General features: G+C 38.3%; 1 long non-coding RNA gene across 2 annotated transcripts in view; it reads right to left on the bottom strand.

The window, feature by feature from the left end:
* The window catches only part of LOC112830961 (uncharacterized), a 41,080-nt gene that overhangs the window by 2,134 nt on the left and 18,297 nt on the right, over positions 1-20,649 (bottom strand). The gene's annotated exons all lie outside the window — the stretch shown is intronic.

Raw genomic sequence — 20,649 nt, 5'->3', positions numbered from 1 at the left:
GGTTAAGCGAAGGCCTTCGGCTCAGGTCATGATCCTGGAGTCCCGGGATCGAGTCCCGCATCGGGCTCCCTGCTCAGCGAGGGGCCTGCTTCTCCCTCTAACCCTCCCCCCTCTCATGTACTCTCTCCCTCTCTCATTCTCACTCTCTCAAAATAAATAAATAAATCTTTAAAAAAAAAAAACTACTTATATAGGAAATGAAGTGCGCTGTACCACATGACGGAACTAATACATGAAATGGACATAAAATTCTCCAAAGCATAAATTTAAAAGGAATATAGATTTTGTTTAATCATGAGGGGAAACATGATAACAAGAGCTTTGTTCTTGTCCAGCTCTGCCATTGGCTAGCTCTGTGAACTCTGTAAGACACAGTGAGGTCCATAACAAGCTTATGGGTCACACAATTTAAATTATGGTGTGGCAGGGCATTGATTTGCACAATACAACAATACAATTCAGATGTGCAATAGCAACAAAACAAACGAAAGTCCTATTTGTCCCACAACTAATCACATCGTTGTGAGGCTCTCTTTCCCATGGTGGAAAGACCATAGGGGAAAATGAAATACTTAAATTTGACAAGTCAATATGATTTGATCTCAAGTTTTAAAAAGTCTCCTTCAGCGCAACAATTTTATTTGGACAAATAGTCAATTCAAACTCACACTCAGAGCTAAGTTCTTCCCTCTTTCTTGAATTTCAATATTCTCCCTTTCCTTCCTTCTTCACAGTATAGTATCCGAGTAGAGGGCAAGTCTACTGTATATCTGCTTCTTGGTAGGGCTGAGGCATCTGGTCTACCTGCTTTCCTTCCCTCACTGCTCTCCAGTGTACCTGTCATTGGTGCAGACAGGCTCCTGGGCACTTTCTACCAGTGTCTCTGGAAGTATAGCTAATCCTAGTGATTTGGGGTGTTATGCTCACCCCTGCTCCTTAGTGTCCTGAATATAGCGGTCAAAACAAATCAAGACGTAAATGTCTGAGAAAGTATGGGAACAACCATCTTATTCCAACTCCACCCACAACATCAATAGCCATCTATAGTAGATGACTCAACATGTTTTATCTCCAGTCCTATTCCTTGAGCAGCTGACATATGTGGCTAACTACTACTTCATATCTCCGTCTGGTGCCTGAAAGACACCTCAAATTGAATATATTCAACCAAATTCATCATCTTAATCCCCCCCCCCAAATCTGGCCTTATTTTAGTTTTCCTTACAACTGTAAGTACATCTACCATCTACCAGCTATTTGAGCTAGGAATTTAGAGTTCATTCTTAAAAGCCTCTCTACCTCATCAGGTGCAATTATTTCAACCTCCTAATTACCTCACAGATCTGACCCCTTCCTCTCTGTCTTCACTGCCCCATGTCTCTCAACTGGGCTTCCTCAACGGCCTCCTGACTGCTTTACCTGTATCCATTCTGGCCTTTTAATCTGCTTTCCACCTCAGCCAGAGGGATATTTGCTAAGTAAACACAGTGCCCGCAGCACACATGTGCACGTACACGCACATGCGCACTTGCACACACACACACATACTTCTTAAAACTCTAGTTGGCATTCTATTATTCTAAGAGAAAGACCAAAATATTTCACACGCATCTCAGAATCCTGTGTCATCTGACCCCCACTTGCCTCTGCAGCTCCCCTCACACACTTGCCTTCACTCCCTGAGTTCCCGTGACACTGGCCCAATTTCAACCTCTCAATCTGAAAGGCTCCTTCCTGACACAGAGCCTCTGTCTCTGCTATTCCCTCTGTCTGGAAGGCTCCTCTCTCCACTTAACCCTCCTTTTCCTGGCTAACAGTAACTCTTCCTTTGAACCTCACCTTAGCATCATTTTCTCAGGGAGCCTTTCTAACCTTCCTGATGATGATGAAGTGATCCCCTTGTGAAATGTACTTTCTCTCAGCTCTCAGTTTACATGTATTCATATGATTCTTTGATTAATGGACATCCCCTTTTACTAGATTATAAGCTTCCTGAGAGGAGGAACTGTATCTACTCTACTCACCACTTTATCTTTGGCATTCTGAACCATGCATGGTACATAGTAAGGTAATGTCATACATATTTTTTATTTCTACTCATTGAGTGCATAACTGATTGAATGAAATCCATCCAGAAACTCTTTGATGATTATATTTTTTAAAATATAATAAGTTATTGATATTTGTGGAATTGACTGTCAATGGGAGAAATGTTTTTAGGTTGGAGATTTTGACAGCTGTTTATGCCACCTATTAGCTTGGTACGCTTTGGAAAATCATTTAACTCAGCAGCAGCATTAAAATAATAATACCTGTTTTCTGTTTTCAATCACAAAGCTACAGATAAATAGTCAAGTATTACACAAATGTAAAGCATTATGATTTTATTAGCAAAGTTTAAAAGCTTTCTATGCAAAAGCCACAAAAAAACACATAAGAACACATAATTAATGTTGAAAAAAGCCTATGATTTCCCCCACAGACTTTAATTTTATATTAGTCAATACAATGTTTAATCAAATGTTACGCTAAATATTTATGGAACATTCTTTAGGTAACGAATACCTTGCAAAAAATATCTATTTCCTATCATGTAATCATTATTACAGTTCAGTTCCATGGGTGGTAGCAGCTCCTTCCCCATAGATGAGGAAACTGAGCTTTAAGCAGGTAACTGCCTTGTCCAAGGTCATGAGCTAGTAAGGGATGAGCGAGGGTTCCAACACCTGGTGTCTGTGACTTCAAAACCATCCATGCTTCTGGAAATTTGGGCTAATTTAAAGGAGAAATTTTATCAAACAAAAGTAGCATTTCACTTTTTTTGGTGGTGGGGGAGAAGATCATTATTAAAACCCAAATTAGTAGCCTAGAAAATGGCCGTCAGGAAATATCTCAAAGACCTGAGAAGAAAGTATAGAGATAGAAATCATGAAGGAAAAGTTTAGAGACTTAGAATCTCTATGTCCAGAAGACCTAACAAATGAATAACAGATACTTTAGAAGGACAAAGGGACATAGATAAGAGGAGGTAGTAGTTAGACAAATAAATGGAGAAAATGTTTGTGAGATAATGAAAGACTTAAGTCTACAAGATTGAAAGAGCTCTCTGATTTCAAGCCTGGAATATTCTTAGGCATGCCCCAATAAAATTTCTGATCTCTTAAGTAAGGATAAAGAGAAAAAAATCTTAAACACCCCACCAAGAAAAAAAAAAAAAAAAGCTACCTACATGGGAAGAAAAGAAATCAGACTGGCTCTCAGAACATTGGAAGTTAAACAATAGAATGAAATCTATAGATAAGAGCAAAGACTGCAACTGAATTCTATACCCTATGGAAGTAGGATCACCCTTCCATGAAGGATGTGCAAGACTTCAGAGAGTGAATCATGCATAGAGTCCATCTAAGGAAAATAACTCAAGAACATTCACTTAAATAAAAAGTGAAACCAAAAAGAAACCTCAAGATGAAAAAAAATAAAATAAAAGATCAGTGAGCAAATAAACCTGATTGACTTGTACATAAATCTTGGTGCAGATACATGTAGAGCTGAAGATATAGGTATAAAAAAATAAGGACAAATGATCTGATATTGCCTAACAGAGGGTTAAAGAGGGATGCTTGAAATAGCAGAGGAGGAGAACACCAATAGATACGAATTCCCAGCAAAATCTAGAAATTGAGAGTGAGGAAAAAAGAAAGGATTCCAAAAGTTCAATGGTAGAAAGAGAAGAAAGAAAAGTGGAAGGAAAAGAATTTTAATAGTCTCATCCTGTAGGGTGGGGGGGAACTGGAGAAATAGAGCACCCCACAGTGAAAGCGCTCTGAGTTAGGGAAATAGTTTATTTATCTGCTGGAAGACGATCATTAAGAAAAGGGAAAAATACACTACCGCTTCCAAATTAACAAGGGGAAAGAAACAGAATGAATATCAACTAAAACCAGCTAGGTTAAGGAAAAGGAAACAAAGTAATGAAATGCAAAGACTGAAGAAATAAAGTCATTATACTGAATGTGAATACATTGAAGTATCCTAGTCAAATACCAAGACTGTCAGCTCAGATTATATTTATATTGCTATTTGCAGAAAACACACTTAAGTTGAGTGATAAAGAATGACGGAAAATGAAAAGATCATCAAGGAAATACCAGACAAATGCAAACAAAAAGAAAACAGATATGGGAGTATTAATACCAGATAAGGTGAAATTTAAAGTTAAAGCATTGGGCGCCTGGGTGGCTCAGTCATTAAGCGTCTGCCTTCGGCTCAGGTCATGATCCCAGGGTCCTGGGATCGAGCCCCGCATCGGGCTCCTTGCTCAGCGGGAAGCCTGCTTCTCCCTCTCCCACTCCCCCTGCTTGTGTTCCCTCTCTCGCCGTCTCTCTCTCTTTGTCAAATAAATAAATAAATAAATAAAATCTTTGAAAAAAAATAAAGTTAAAGCATTATAGAAGATTGAAAGAATCATTAGGTACTGGTAAAAAGCACAGTTTAGGAATTTCTCTAAAATCATTGTAGGGGCACCTGGGTGGCTCAGTTGGTTAAGCGTCTGCCTTTGGTTCAGGTCGTGATCTTGGGGTCCTGGGATCCAGCCTGTGTTGGGCTCCATGCTCAGCAGGGAGTCTGCTTCTCCCTCTCCCTCTGCCCCTCCCTCCCGGCTTGTGCTCTCTCTCGCTATCTCAAATAAATAAAATCTTTAAAAAATAAATAAATAAAAAGCAAATCATTATAAACTACATGTACTAAAAAAAACAGCAGCTAAATAGGTGGAGCAAAAGCTACTCTCTGTATAAGGAAAACCTGAAGAAAATGCAATTGTAATACAGTTCGCTCAGAACCCAGTCATCAAGGGTACATAAGGATAAAAGAATGTAATGGTACAGTCAATAAACTTGACTTCATAGACATACGCAGCGGGGCACAGGAGGTGGTTTGTACCAGCTTTGGAGAACCCGTTGTGAGTATGGCCACCCCAACTCCATATTGAGTGATGTCATGCTGGTGGCTAGAAACAGGCCGCGGTGGCCATAGATACACCTGGAAACACAAACACTACAGATGCTGCAAAGCATCAACTCCAGAGTGATGGCTGTTCAACTTTCATCAGCTCACCACTGGGTAGCTACATGAAAATTTACATTTAAATAGAGAATATAGTTTTTCTCATATACTCAGGGAACGTTTTGAAAAATTAATCATGTACTTGATTCAAAACCTTAACAGATTCTAAAACTGGAGACTTTTTACAAACCACATTTTTCTGATCGTGCACCAAGGACACTTGAAATAAGTAATATAAAAATGACAAGAATTATGACAGACAATTTAGAAACATACTCCTAGTAAGTGCTAGAGCAAAAGAGCACAATAAAAGGGAAATCAGAATCATCTAGAAAGCAAGGAAAGGGAGAACCATTCATTCAGAATCTACGCAGACAAATGTAAAGCTCTACTCCAAAGAAATTGTATAGCCTTAAATGCCTTTATTATTGAAGAAGAAAGAGTAAGGACAAATAATGCAAAGAGTCGAAGAACTAATCTTAAGAAACCCGAAAGAAAAAAACCACAACATGAACCAAGAAGCAATAGAAAGAGAATTAATAACAATAACAAATGCAACTAACAAAACAGAAAACACGAACCAGAAAGGATAAAAAAAAAAGAAAGAAAGCTGAAAACTGACTCTGAAAGGAAAAAAAATAGACAATTTTTTTCATCAGGATCTTGAATTAAAAAAAAACCAAGAGAGCAAACATAGAGCAATATTAAAAATAAGAAAAGAAATATAACCACAGATGTAGGAGCAATTAAGATAATTTATAAGAAAATGAAACTAAGGAGACACATTTGAAAATGCTTTTCCTGCAAAACACAAATTCTTTAAACTGATCTAAGAAGAAAAAGAAAACTCAAATATTCCAATGATGCTAAAATTGGAAAAGAGATTAAAAGTCCACCATTCAAAATAGCACAAGACCATCTGGGTTCATAACTACATTTTAGCCATCTTTTAAAGAACAGACAAATATTTCTTTAATCTATTCCATTCCTAGGAAGAAGATAAAAATGTCTCTAGTTAACTTTTAGAAGATAAAATTATTCTAATATCAAATCTCATAAACAAACCTGATCAAAATTTTTTTAAGAAAGAAGAGAGGAAGAGAAAGATAACTTTCTTCTAGATGTTATTTCCATAAGAATGGGGATGTTTATGCTTAAATACTAGCCTCAGCACCCAGACTAATACATGATGACAGAAAGCAGGTGCTCAATAAACATCTTTTGAATGAATAATAGACCAATTTTCCTCATGGATAAAGATGCCAAAACTAAAAACAAATGTTAGTAAATAGAATCTGACAACACATCAAAATATTTATAGCATATTAACAGATGCTGAAAAGACATTTGATATCCTAATGTCATAAACTATTTTAATTAAAATCAAACATTACAGATGGAATGATATATAAAACCAAAATTCTTTATTATTGTGAAAATTCTAGCCAATTCAGCAAGTAAAAAAAAGTAAAATAATGAATATAAGCATCAAAAGGGAAAAAAGGAGTAATATATTATTGTTGATGCATGCTCCTATACATTGAAAACCCAAATATCTTGGAGAAATTTCCATAGGAAGCATTGAATGACAAAATCAAAATGCACTAAAGTGGACATAATATCTCATCCCCTAAAACAATAGCAAAAAAATACAAATATCCAAGAGGGAGAGAGATTTGTAAGCATGGCAAGATATATAGAAGGTTATTTTGGATTAACATGTGTCAAAGAACTGAGTGAAGGAAGAATAGCAGGAAGGAAAAGCCAGGTAAAATTCAAAATGCACCTACACATACACACTTATGCAAAATTATGTACCTATATGCATTTATGCAAAATTATATATACTGCACATATAAAACATATAAAGAAATTAAGTTAATTTTTTATTTTTATTAGCAAAATAGTTTTTAAAGGATTCATTTTTTTTTTTTATTTTTAAAGGATTGCATTGCTTCGAAGGAAGGTACAGAATGAAATAATTCGGAGGTTATCCTTCCCAACTGCAACCCAAGGGGTTGAGAGGAAGATTGAGGACACATAGCATAAACTCCAACACCATCTCCTTCTAGGGCACTGCCCTAGAACCCCGGGCCTGCTTCCTAACATGGTCTTTCTCTGCAACTTTCCATAGGGAATGCCCTCCAACTGCTTGGTGATTTATCAGCCATAAGAAGGAATTAGCCAACAACCACAAGTGTGGGCAGCTCGATGCAATTTCTCCACCAACGGGCCCCATTAGAGGGTCAGTTTCATTCCTTTATGTTCCTGCTCAAATAACTGGATGATTAAAATTTCTAATTGTTTCTTTTCTCTAAGCTTCTTCTAATCCCTCTGCTGCACAATTATAACACCAGGAGTAGGTGAGACTGTCTCGAAGAGCCTTCCTTCTAAAGCAGCAACCCCCGACCCCGTTCATTTGACCATCATTTTCTGAAAAGGGTAGCTCATTAAACATTCAGAGGGATGCCCATGAGGTATACTCCATGGTTGAATGGATGGTTCCAATGTGTTCAGTGATGCTAGAAATATTCAGTGTATTTTATCTTATAAAGTAACAAAAATATTAGAAAGTCTAAATCATCTTATTCATTAAAATTAAAATATGCTTAATCTTACATTTTTGTTATAAAGTTGGGATAAAAAATATTTTAATATAAGAAGTGAATTTTTTATTCTTTATTACTTACCCTCTTAGGCATATTTTGTATCCTGGTGTAGTACCAAGATTATTCTTATATTTGTTTTCACTGTGGCATTATTTAAAAATCCCAGCTCACACAAAGTCATGGGAACAAAAGATGCACATACATGTTATGTCTTGAGATATTTGGATATTCTTCAATTGGACTAATCTAAAAAGTATTGATTGTTTCATTATGAACAATCACCTTTTCCTTTTCTTTTCTTCTTTTTTAGAGGGAAAAAGAGAGAGCAAGTGGGGGGTGAGGAGTGACAGAGGGGGAGGGACAGAAGGGGAGGAGAGAGGGACAGAGAGGGAAGGAGAGAGAATATCTTAAGCAAGCTCCACTGCTCTGCTCAGCATGCAGCCTAAGTTAGGGCTTGATCTCACGACCCTGAGATCATGACCTGAGCAGAAATCAATAGTCGGTCACTTAACCGACTGAGCCACCCTGGCACCCCATTATCTTCTTCTTTTTAAAGAAACTACAGGCTTTGATTGTTCATCTTCAATCTTGCAATAGTCCTTTGTGTTTTTTAAATTAATATACAACTTTGATAACTACAAAATTATGCTCTTTTGATTAAAACTCTTTAAGCCATACTTGGTTCATGACAGACTAGTTTGTTTATTAAAAATATTTAATTAACAATTAACATTCAATAGCACAATAACACTCATCACCTTTAACCGCCCTCCCGAAATCAAGAGAGACCTATATGTAGATTACAGAGAAACTGAGGGGATCTGGAGCCCCACTTCTTGGCAGTTAGCTCATTATAGCAAAATAAAACTTACAAGTATAAGGTGGAATGTCTTTCTAGAGACAAATATAGTTTGTCTACATATTTTTTTAAAGATTTTATTTATTTGACAGAGAGAGACACAGCAAAAGAGGGAATACAAGCAGGGGGAGTGGGAGAGGGAGAAGCAGGCTTGCCGCTGAGCAGAGATCCCAGGACCCCGAGATCACAACCTGAGCTGAAGGCAGACGCTCGACGACTGAGCCACCCAGGCACCCTTGTCTATATATTTTTTAAAAGCTTAATTTCTCCTATTAATACGAATCTGGCCCAATTCCTTGCAAAATAATATCCAGGTCATTTCACGGTAAAGATACACTTGTCCTCCCTCATATTAACAAGCAGCAGCTAGTTGCACACTGAAATCACGCTTTTTCTAGTCCTAAAATTTCCCCTTTGTCCCCCAAAGGGGAAACAGACATCTCAGTCTATCCTGACACAACGCATTGTTGTCATTACTTGATGAATACCCAGCTTTTCCCCACTAGAGTGTAAACTCTGTGAAGTCAGAATCCTTGTCTATCTGGATCCCCAATGTCATTGTTTCTTGAGCTTTGTATAGTTCCTGGAACATAGTGGGAACTCAGTATCTGTGGAACCAAGAAGAGGAGGAATGGCAAGAGGAAGGAAGGAAAGAAAGAAGTCAGGAAGCAAACAGGCACATAATAATAAATGATAGCTTCTTGTTCAATAAGTGGTCATGATTATTATTGCTGTCACTACTCACATTTTATGGATGGAGTTCTAAGTCCATTTGCTTGCATTTACAAAGACTTCATTAGTCCTTCAGACATTTTCTTGGGCTTTCGCTACAATATAATCATATTTCCAGGCTAATGTCTCTGAAAGAAATTTACTATGGCTTCTGTTTTATTTCTAAGCAAAGCATAAGGTATCAACATTTCCAAACAAAACAAAACAAAAAAAGTTTTTCTGAAGATATTTGAACCAAGAACAGCAAGTTATGTTTTCACGAGGAAATGGATTTTCTATTAAATGGCAAATTCCTTCAAATGGCTGTTTCATAGAGTTCTCGGCAAAACGGTGTTTTTTAAAATTTACATGTTTAAATATAGATCACTGAAAAGTCCATTTCAAGAATGTTTTCTGAACACAGAAAGAGCATCTTCACTCAGTTGTGAAGAAGGCCAATTTTCTTCTACTGTACACTTTCACTCAGCATTTTGCTCTTCTGAGCTAGAAAAACAGGCAACGACACTCTGTTAGCCTTTAAACTTTCTACTACAGTCCACATCATCATCTCAAGAGCACTATTATATTTTAGCGCTTTTCAGAAAAGTTATCATACTCAAAAAACATGGTTATTTGTCAACATCCTCATCTGTACCAAGATGAATTCTCCCTTTCCCTGCCTTTCTCACCTGGAATGCTTTCTCAGTGTTTGAAATCATTTTAAACTGAAAAAGTAATTTTGCATCTTTGTTGGTTTTATCCAAAAAAATGGAAATGATGTGTTATTACTGTCCACACCATCCTAACCCTCACCCATGGCAGACATCACTAATTGATTATGGCAAACCCAGTGCCTCGATTTGAACAGAGAGTACATATCAACCTGGGCTTCCAGGCAGTCACCCACAATTATTTAGACTGTTTATGGTGAGAGAACACTTGTTTTGCCAGAGCTAGTCTAGAAACTACCTGAAAGTTAGGGCAATTAGCCACCTTGAGATCTATGTCAGTTCTATTATTCATTCCTATCTACAAATTATTTTACCCCCCAAAGTTGGGAGAGACAACTCAAGCAATCTTTCATACTCCAGAATAGTAAAATTTCAACATTTATCATGCTGTTGTCAGCCATCAAGTAAGAGAGTAGCAACTAGGTATAGGTTTAAGTAGTAGTAGTTGTGTGTCCTATGGAAAGATTGCAGTGGTCTCTTTAGATCTTGTATAAATCAAGAAAAAGTAAGTACGTGAGAAGTCAGTAAGATGCATGTTATTGGAAATGTAGAATAAAGTTGGTCTTGGGCAAAGAGGAGTGGAAAAGAGATCCCAAGAAGAAAGGGAGAGAGTATAGAACTAAACCCATTCAGGCTGACAAAACATGGGCCAAGGAAGGAATGAATTCTGCTGCAGGATGGGAGGCCGAGAGTGCGAAAGAATCAACTAGTCCAAACCTACCACATTTTACCTCAAACAGTGTGGTGTCTGTGGCACTTTTGCATCTGGGTTTGTGTTATGGTCCATCTACTCACACAAGTTTTCATTTAGTGGTACAGCATGTTTTTACAACTGAAGCGATGGAATAGGGATGCCTCCTGATTATGAAGTAAACTGGAAGAGGGAGTGGGTAATTACTTGGGTTGATAAGCTTCAGAGCCCAAACCCAAGCAATAATCACACATTCCCACCATTTTCCCTATGGAAGTGGCAAGAACGTACCATTGGTTAATAGGTTAATATTTTTAGCAGGCAAAATTTTACTAATCTATATGTTTAAAATGATTCCATGCTCTCTATAAGATAAATACTCTTTATTGAAATACAAGAGAATATTCGGGTAGCAGAAATGAACTTCTAGGTACATCTTTCTTTTTTTCAATCCCCCAAGATCCATAATCAAAGCTGTTCTAAGAGTTGTAATACTAAAGGAAAGTATTGTTTTTCTTGTACAGAGGGATGGTCTTCCCAACCCAGGATCTATGGAAGGCATCATTTTGGTGCTTTCCACAGCACCGGGAATAAGTCTGTCCTGAGCCATCCACATCACCTACCTGGACCCCATTACAAGCTTACCTGTTAGACAGTATAATTTGAGGTCATGGCCTCATTTGTAAAATTTTTTTTGCAAAACTGGGAATTGAATATGTGAACTTGTTCTCATATGAATGTCAATTGTGGGAGCTCAGTGGAGATACATTGTCTTTCCTATTCTTCTGGAAATAATAATCCAGCTTCCAGCTACCTTAATATTATGTAAAGTCCTGGTTAAATAAATAAATAATAAATAAAAAACCTTGCCTTGAGAACCTGAGATCCACTCTGACTCCTCTCACATAGGTCCCTAGCTAATACTAAAAGCATAATACGATTTTTATAAAGATGGGGATGTGCCTCGTCATAAAATAAAATATGGTGTTATCAGAAGGAAGCCAGAGGAGTTTATGAAGGTTCAAAATCTTCCCCATATTTTTCTGTTTTGCTAAATATAGAACCGATGAATCATATGAATGGGTGTGCTCAGCGTTCCTCTCCCCAGCTCCAAGCTCTCTTCCTTTTGGGAGGAGGCAGCTTGAAATGTGGAACACTGTCTCAGCTTGCTTTCAACCTTCTGGTCTCCCAACAAAGCCCTAGAAGTCTAGAAACTGTTACCAATGTTTCCCTGGTCCAACTGGAGACACAATTTCAGGAGAGAATGAAATACTCTATCAGTCAGAATTCCTCAGAGAAGCAGAAAGTAGAATCACATTTATTTATGGATATATACATATAGAGATAGAGATTATTTATATAGAGAGAGAGAAAGAGAGAGATTTTATATATATATATATATGAAATATAAATAGGATATATGTACACATATATAAACACACATTTATATATATATGTTACATATATGTGTGTACACACACACACACACACACACACACACACACATACAGTCTTGAGTCCAAAATCTACAGGGCAAACCAGGAGGCTAGAAGCTCAGGCAGGGTTTCTATGTTACAGTCTTGAGGCAAAAGTCCTTCTTCCTAAAAGCTCAGTTTCTGTACTAAATAAATTCAGCTGATTATATAAGTGCCACTCACATTGTCAAGGGCAATCTCTTTCATATAAAATCACTTGTAACTGTAAATGTTAATCACATCTACAAACTACCTTTGTGACATCTAGGCTAGTGTTTGACCAAACAACTGGGCACAACAGTCTAGACAAGTTGACAATTAAAATTAACCATCATGCATCAGTCCTAGCAATGTCTCAAATTGTTGATCTTCTAGGAATTATTTCTTTACATCTCATTCTACCAGATTAATAAATATGTGATTTTTCTTGTTCTAAAATAAATTCAAGAAATGTCAAAATGATGGCTTTATACACAGCACAGAGTCTTTAGAAGTAGAAGGGAAAATTGTGTCGCAAGCCTTAGAGTTATTTAAAGATAAAAGAAAAGCTCTAAGATATTGCAAGGTCCTTAAATATAGACATAAATTATAGGAATAAATGTAAAAATAAATTGGAATTGTAAAGCATTCCAAGGGTAGATGTCTGATACTGTTATCACCTCAGAAGTATACAAGTTCTGGAATTGAAGTAACATAGCTAAAGTCAATACACATGCAAGATGCATTACACTAGAATCTGGAGGGTTTTTTTCCTTTTACAGGAAAGAGAAGTACACCCTTTTTTAGGAGTTTACATTCTCTGTGATTGCTTTCATTTCAATAAATAAGATCAAGAAGAAAATGAAGGTGTTTCATTATCGCCCAAAATTCAACAATTAATAGACACAAAGTGGAACTGATTTAGTTTATGACACCATAAATTCAACATCCCATTGTTCTAAAAGTGCCTTTCATTTATTCATTAGTGTTGTTATTCAGCATGATTGCATGCCTGCTCTGTCCCAGGCTCTCTTCTGTGGACTGACAATGCAGTCACTTCTGGTATCATGGCAGTGACCCCCAGAAGGATTTGCTTGTATTTATAAAATACCTGGGAGGCAGAGAGATAACATTTTTTTTTCTGTGCATAAATGCATAAACGTTGCCTGAATGGCTATATCATCACCTGCCAGATAGGTACATCCGCCAAGCTGGGTCAATAATGTTTGTGCATGCTTAGTAACATCCCTCTTTGAAGTATGCCTACCTCCCAAGACACATGCCACCCCTGCTCCCAAATCCATCATTTTTCTTTCTTTCCTGGCTCCTTTGAGTTTTTCCTTAACATAGCACAGATCACCACTTATTTGTTTGTATCTGTTTCTTGTTCATCATTATATCTCCTGTTCTTGGCACAATGCTTAGAAAAGGAAAAGAGATGAATGGTTATTTGTTGAGTGAATGAACAAATGGCAATTCACAATTATATGAACTTTGAAACCTGCCCTGGGTCCAGGAATGAGGGAAATATAGCTTACTTCCTGACCAGGCATTCCCAACCATGGGCTATCTATGTTACTATCTTTGAAAAAATACATCTTTTTAAGAACAGAAAACCCAGAAATGGACTCACAACTATATGGTCAACTAATCTTCTACAAAGCAGGAAAGAATACCCAATGGAAAAAAGACAGTCTCTTCAAAAAATGGTGTTGAAACCTGGACAAGAACAAGCAGAAGAATGAAACTGGACCACTTTCTTACACCGTACACAAAAATAAATTCAAAATGGATGAAAGACCTAAATGTGAGATAGGAAACCATCAAAATCCTAGAGGCCAACACAGGCAGCAACCTCTTTGACCTCGGCCATAGCAACTTCTTACTAGATATGTCTCCTGAAACAAGGGAAACAAAAGCAAAAATGAACTATTGGGATTTCATCAAGATAAAAAGCTTCTGCACAGCAAAGGAAACAATCAATAAAACTAAAAAGCAACCTTTGGAATGGGAGAAGACATATGCAAATGACATATCTGATAAAGGGTTAGTATCCAAAATCTATAAAGAACTTATCAAACTTAACACCCCAAAACAGATAACCCAGTTAAGAAATGGACAGAACACATGAATAGACATTTTCCCAAAGAAGACATACAGATGACCAACAGACACATGAAAAGATGCTCAACATCACTCATCATCAGTGAAATACCAATCAAAACCACAGTGAGATAACCCCTCATACCTGTCAGAATGGCTACAATTAACAACACAGGAAACATCAGGTGTTGGCGAGGATATAGAGAAAGGGGAACAAAGGGAGAAGGGGCTGCAAACTGGTGCAGCCACTCTGGGAAACAGTTTCTCAAAAAGTTAAAAATAGAACTACCCTATAATCCAGCAATTGCACTACTAAGTATTTACCCAAAGGATACAGAAATACCAAATCAAAGAGGCACATGCACCCTGATGTTTATAACAGCATTATCAACAATAGCCAAATTATGGGAAGATCGACTGATGAATGGATGAAGAAGATGTGGCGTGGGAGCCTGGGTGGCTCAGTTGTTAAGCGTCTGCCTTCGGCTCAGGTCATGATTCCAGGGTCCTGGGATCAAGTCCCGCATCGGGCTCCCCACTCAGCAGGAAGCCTGCTTCCCCCTCCCCCACTCCCCCTGCTTGTGTTCCCTCTCTTGCTGTCTCTCTCTAATAAATAAATAAAATTTATTAAAAAAAAGATGTGGTGTATATACACGATGGAATATTATTCAGTCATAAAAAAGAATGAAATCTTGCCATTTGCAATGACATGGATGGAACTAGAGTGTATTATGCTAAGCAAAATAAGTCAAAGATGAATACCATATGATTTCATTCATATGTAGAACTTATGAAACAAAACAGATGAATGTGGGGAAAAAGTGAAAAAAAAGAGAGGTAAACCATAAGAGAGACTCTTAACTATAAGGAACAAACTGAGGGTTGCTGGAGGGGTGGTGGGTAGGGGGATGGGCTAAATGGGTGACAGGGATTAAGGAGGGCACTTGTGATGCGCGCTGGGCATTACATGTAAGTGATGAATCACTAAATTCTACTTCTGAAACTGATATTACACTATATGTTAACTAACTAGAATTTAAATAAAAACTCAAAACATTAAAAAAAAGATACATCTTTGAAGTGCAAGAACAATGGGGACTCCCTCTTAACCTGAGAGAATCAAGCTCTATTGCCCTGAAGCATCTACTGTATGTTGGAAATTAACTTCCCTCTTATGCATCTAGAATGTTCTGTGTCATCCTTAGGAAAACTGCAAAAATAGTCACTGAAATCATTTTCTGTGTTCAGATGAAAAAGGCCGAGGGGAGGTATGCCCGTACCTGAGGGGCAACTTTTCCATACTGTATCATTGCAAATACACTGAGTAACTATAACTATAACTATATATAAATATATATGTATATATATATAAAACTCTGTGTGTGTGTATATATATATGTATATATATATAAAACTATATATAATTAACTAGATGATTGCTCTTCATTTTTGGCTCAGTCCCTCCATTTCCCCCCTCTTCTGATTGATCCTGACCAGTTTAATTCTATACTGGTGGCAGGAACCTATATTTTGACACTTTTATTTCAACGCATCACTATTAGGTAACACTTCAGGTCCTGTTTGTCAACCTTTGTACTGCGTCACCAGAGGGCCCCTAGGCACGGGGAGTTCCATGCTTCTGGTCCCCTGTGTTCCTCATGCAGCGTCTGATATTTCTAAGCAAGACACAGAACACAATCAGTGCCAAGAATTTTGGGAGATTGGGGCAGGGAACCTAGAACCCCACTATCAAGTCTGTTGCAGAGCATACAGCAATAGAAGCTAATCCAGGGACAGCCAGCACAGCAGGGGGTGGGAGGAGTGAGCAGGACTGAGCGTTCCCCACCCAGTGGATGCCTGCTGGCTGGCTGACTCACCATTTATTTCCCTCGTCTCATTCTCCTGAGAAAAATAGGACTCCTTCTCCCTATGCTTTGCTGCTCCTGGTAGGAGCCCAAACCTCAAAGCACCTGGGACAAGAAGGTGAAAATAAGGGTTTTTGATCACGTTATATGAAGCCTTGATACAAGAAGAGAGCCTACCTCCTTCTGTTTCCATGAAACAAAATATGGTTCAGCAGTTTGCTTAATCAGAATACATCTTGGCTATTTTTTTCGGCTATTTTATCACGTTAAGTCTGCCAACCATTCTTTTAAGATGGACGTGACAGGAACAGTGCAACCCGTATGTCTCTCCAACAACGATCATAAGTAGAGCATTATTATAGATCTGGGAGAGTCACGCTTTTCATGTATCCTTATTGTGCTACCGAATTTCTAAAGTACAGACCCTCATCTAAAATTTCAAGTAGTATCTATAACAGCCTAGAATGGTTTTCTCATGTCATTTGTGGGGATAAGTGATACTGATAAATAAAATAAGTCATTCAGTTAGGGTTTTTCTTTGTGTATGAAAGATGTTTGCTATCACTTAGTAAGTTTAAAAATAAAAGATCAGCCCTACACAGACTACTCCCTTCCTCAAAGACTTAAGTCGGCTCTGGGTGTGTTGACCAGACCAAGAAGTTCGCCATTCGGCTAAGTCGCGGAGGAAAATGAGATGAAGCATATTTCCACGCTTCTCGATGGTTTTTCCCTTCGGAGAAACTATTAGAATAATAACCCAGTACTCAGGAAGCATAAATATATAACAGCAATAAAAGCAGATACAGTTGACCTTGGAACAGCATGGGTTTGTATTACGCAGTCCACTTAAACGCGAATTTTTTGGATAAAAATGTATTTCTCTTCTTTATGATTTCCATAACAACATTTTCTTTTCTCTAGCTTATTTTATTGTAAGAATACAGCATTTAATACATGTAACGTACAAAATGTGTGTTCCTTGACTGGTGATGTTATAGGTAAGGCTTCCTGTCCACAATAGGCTATTAGTAGTTAAGTTTTGGGGGGAGTCAAGGTTACAGTGGATTTTTGGCTGCCCAAGGATCAGTGCTTCTAACCCCACGTTGTTCAAAGGTCAACTCTACTAGACCACTTATTGGGAGCAAGCAGGTACTCTTCTAAGCATTTTACATTTATCAGTTCATTTAAGCCTGATAAAAACCCTATGCAAGAGATGCCACTAGAATCTAATTTTACCTATTAGGAAACTCAGGCAACGAGGGAAAAGTAACCTTCAGTCACACAGGAAGTAGGTTGAAACGATACTGAAATAAAAACAGTTGGGGGAGAATGGTACCTCTTGTCACTAAATTTTGTTTCCATCACCACTTAATTAAAACTTGGCTTAGGAAAATTTTCATTTTCTCAAAATAAGAAAAAAAAAAAAAACCTGCTTGTCTTAGGCCAGGCCTCCCCTCCTAGCTATTAGCAGCTTGCATGTCATAACACATGGTGCATCCTCCTGCTGACAAAGTTAAATGGAGGCCAGTTCTCACCAAATATTCATGCTGTGGGTAAAGAGAACTGCTATCTGTTCCTGTGGATTGTGTTATCTGTGGTGATGTCATCAGAATCTTTCTGCATCAGAATCAGAATTACGGAGACTTCTGAAATCCCCAAGAGCGGCCAGAATGGGCATTCTAGCCATCATCATCTCCCTGCCGCAAAATGTATTAAAGAACCAAGTCTCTGGTTCATTCAAACAGCCATCTTCCCCTTGCCCACGGAGTTCCTTGTATAGCACTTTGCTGTCTCTGGCTACCCTGGGCTTAGCAAGAATAATTCCTTACTGGGGCCTTACTGAACATTTAAAAAGAGCAGTAGTTTTTAAACACAGTTACCTACAGCTTCCTTAGTAGCTTGTGCAAGTGTCTTGTGCACTTCAAGTGAGCCTCTTTACCTAAACCCTACCTATACAGACCTCAGCCTCCAAAACAAAATTTGCCACATTTTAAATCCGAGGCAAATTCAAGGCAACAAACGGCCTCAGGTTCCGCTATGTACAACACGGAAATTTTATAGCTCCTTAGCTTATGTTTTAGTTCCGGACTTTGCTCCCCAAATGATGAAGTTAATTTAATTAAGGGTCTGTGGAAGCAATGACCTGTTTAGTGCTAGAAATAGGAAACAACACACATCATTTCTGTCCTTTCCTGCATCCCCATCCGCCCTCAAACCTAGTGATGTGAGCATCTCGCAGACAATGCCTTGTGGATTTAAGAACCATGGCAGGTCAGAGAATTCTCAGACTAATCTTAAGTACATGGCTTATTGTAGGGACCCACACGTATAAATCTGAGAGAACACGGTGTAGAGAAAAGTCAGGCTAATCAGAGGCTTCACAACCCAAGAAGCCCCATAGTCAATGACAGTTAACTTTGGTTGAACACTCATCTCTGGCCAGGCACCTTTCTAAATGCTTTACATGTTTTTACTCATTTATCTTCACAGGGAGATGATGAAATCGGTACTATTCTTATCATCCATGTTTTACACATGAGAACCCTGAAGCACAGAGAAGCTAAGTGACTAGCCAAGGTCACACAGCTAGTTGGAGGCAGAGTCAAACATTTGGATCCAAGCCTTCCAGCTTCAGAATCCCTGAACTGAACTACTCTATTCCAACTGCTTCTCGGAATATAAATTTAATGTTGCTGTCCTCTTCTTCCTGGCCTCAGAGATAAAGAAATGGTCAGTAAATTACCTGAGGGTTCATGGAGAAGGTGGATTTCAGAAAAACCTGTGTTTGGGTTTTTCATTTGTTTTTGGAGGGGGACGTTGTTTTTTGGTACTGGAAAGAGAAAGACTCCTTATAATAATTATTGTAATGTTTGCCTAGCAAAGAACCTTTGGACACATTTATCTGACTTTCCAGGGTGCGAGTAAACAACAGTTAAGGACCCATTTGTACTTACAGTTATGACGATTTAAGAATCCAGTGAATACCAAAAGCACCAACATTGGTCACAAAAGATACAAACAGAGCAGCATACCCAGAGGGTTAGGGATTCCTGAGCCCATTTTATCCCACTATATCCAATCGATATGGCTTTGTTGATAGAAACATTCCGCTTTCAACCTTTCCAGTATTCCCGACATTTATTTAGACCCAAGGAACAAAGAGGAAATTTCACTGTAGTCTACAAAAGCAATCAAGTCATTGGACCATCTCCACTGCAGAGTTTCAAACTAACAAATGCCATTTCTCTTTGGAGAGCAGGGATGATTCTGGAGCTTTCAAAGCCTAGAATCTAAACCAGAATATAAGGAGAGCCTGAGCCTTATTTACCTTGTACACTTATGTGTTGCAGGTGCCTAGAAACATGCCCAGCAGATAGTGGGCACTGAATATACTGAGTGAAAGTTGGTCAGTGAATGACTTGGAACACCAGAGTTCACTGAGTCTGGTTCCATTCCTGGTTTGAGGGAAACGGGTAGCATCCTTACACAAATTTATTCTATAATTCCTTCTGCAGGATTTGCAACCTGAAAACATAACAGACAAGGGAAATCTTGGCTCAAACTTACACTTCTAAGACTATTATAGCAGCCCCAGGACTTGTTGACTATAATACCAGCATGTGATCACTGGTTGAAGGTAAAGAGGTCTATCCACCCAAAGCATGTACCTCAAACTCATTTGCAAAGCCATACAGTATAATGGTTAAGAATTTGATCCTTGGGTGCACTACTGGGTATTTACCACAAAGATACAAATGTAGGGATCCGAAGGGGTATGTGCACCCCAATGTTTTTGGAGCAGCAATGTCCACAATAGCCAAACTGTGGAAAGAGCCAAGATGTCCATCGACAGATGAATGGATAAAGAAGATGTGGTCTATATACACAATGGAATATTATGCAGCCATAAAAAGGAATGAGATCTTGCCATTTGCAACAACGTGGATGGAACTGGAGGATGTTATGCTGAGTGAAATAAGTCAGTCAGAGAAAGACATGTATCATAGGACCTCACTGATATGAGGAATTTTTAACCTCAGGAAACAAACTGAGAGTTGCTGGAGTGGTGGGGGTTGGGAGGGATGGGGTGGCTGGGTGATAGACATTGGGGAGGGTATGTGCTATGGTGAGCGCTGTGAATTGTGCAAGACTGTTGAATCACAGATCTGTACTTCTGAAACAAATAATGCAACATATGTTAAGAAAAAAGAAAAAGAAGAAGATAGCAGGAGGGGAAGAATGAAGGGGGGTAAGTCGGAGGGGGAGACGAACCATGAGAGACGATGGATTGAAAAACAAACTGAGGGTTCTAGAGGAGAGGGGGGTGGGGGGATGGGTTAGCCTGGTGATGGGTATTAGGGAGGGCACATTCTGCATGGAGCACTGGGTGTTATGCACAAACAATGAATCATGGAACACTACATCAAAAACTAATGATGTAATGTATGGTGATTAACATAACAATAAAAATTTTTAAAAAAATTAAAAAAAAAAGAATTTGATCCTTGGGGTCAGATGTAAATTCAAATCTGAGCTCCATCATTAATAAGCTGCATTCTGAGTAT

The sequence above is a fragment of the Callorhinus ursinus genome, unplaced genomic scaffold, assembly GCF_003265705.2.
Source record: "Callorhinus ursinus isolate GAN/ISIS: 27379988/994484 unplaced genomic scaffold, GSC_fseal_2.0 scaffold20, whole genome shotgun sequence".
Classification (NCBI taxonomy): domain Eukaryota; kingdom Metazoa; phylum Chordata; class Mammalia; order Carnivora; family Otariidae; genus Callorhinus; species Callorhinus ursinus.
Note: the sequence above shows the minus strand (reverse complement) of the source record. Positions and strands in the feature narration are given on the sequence as shown.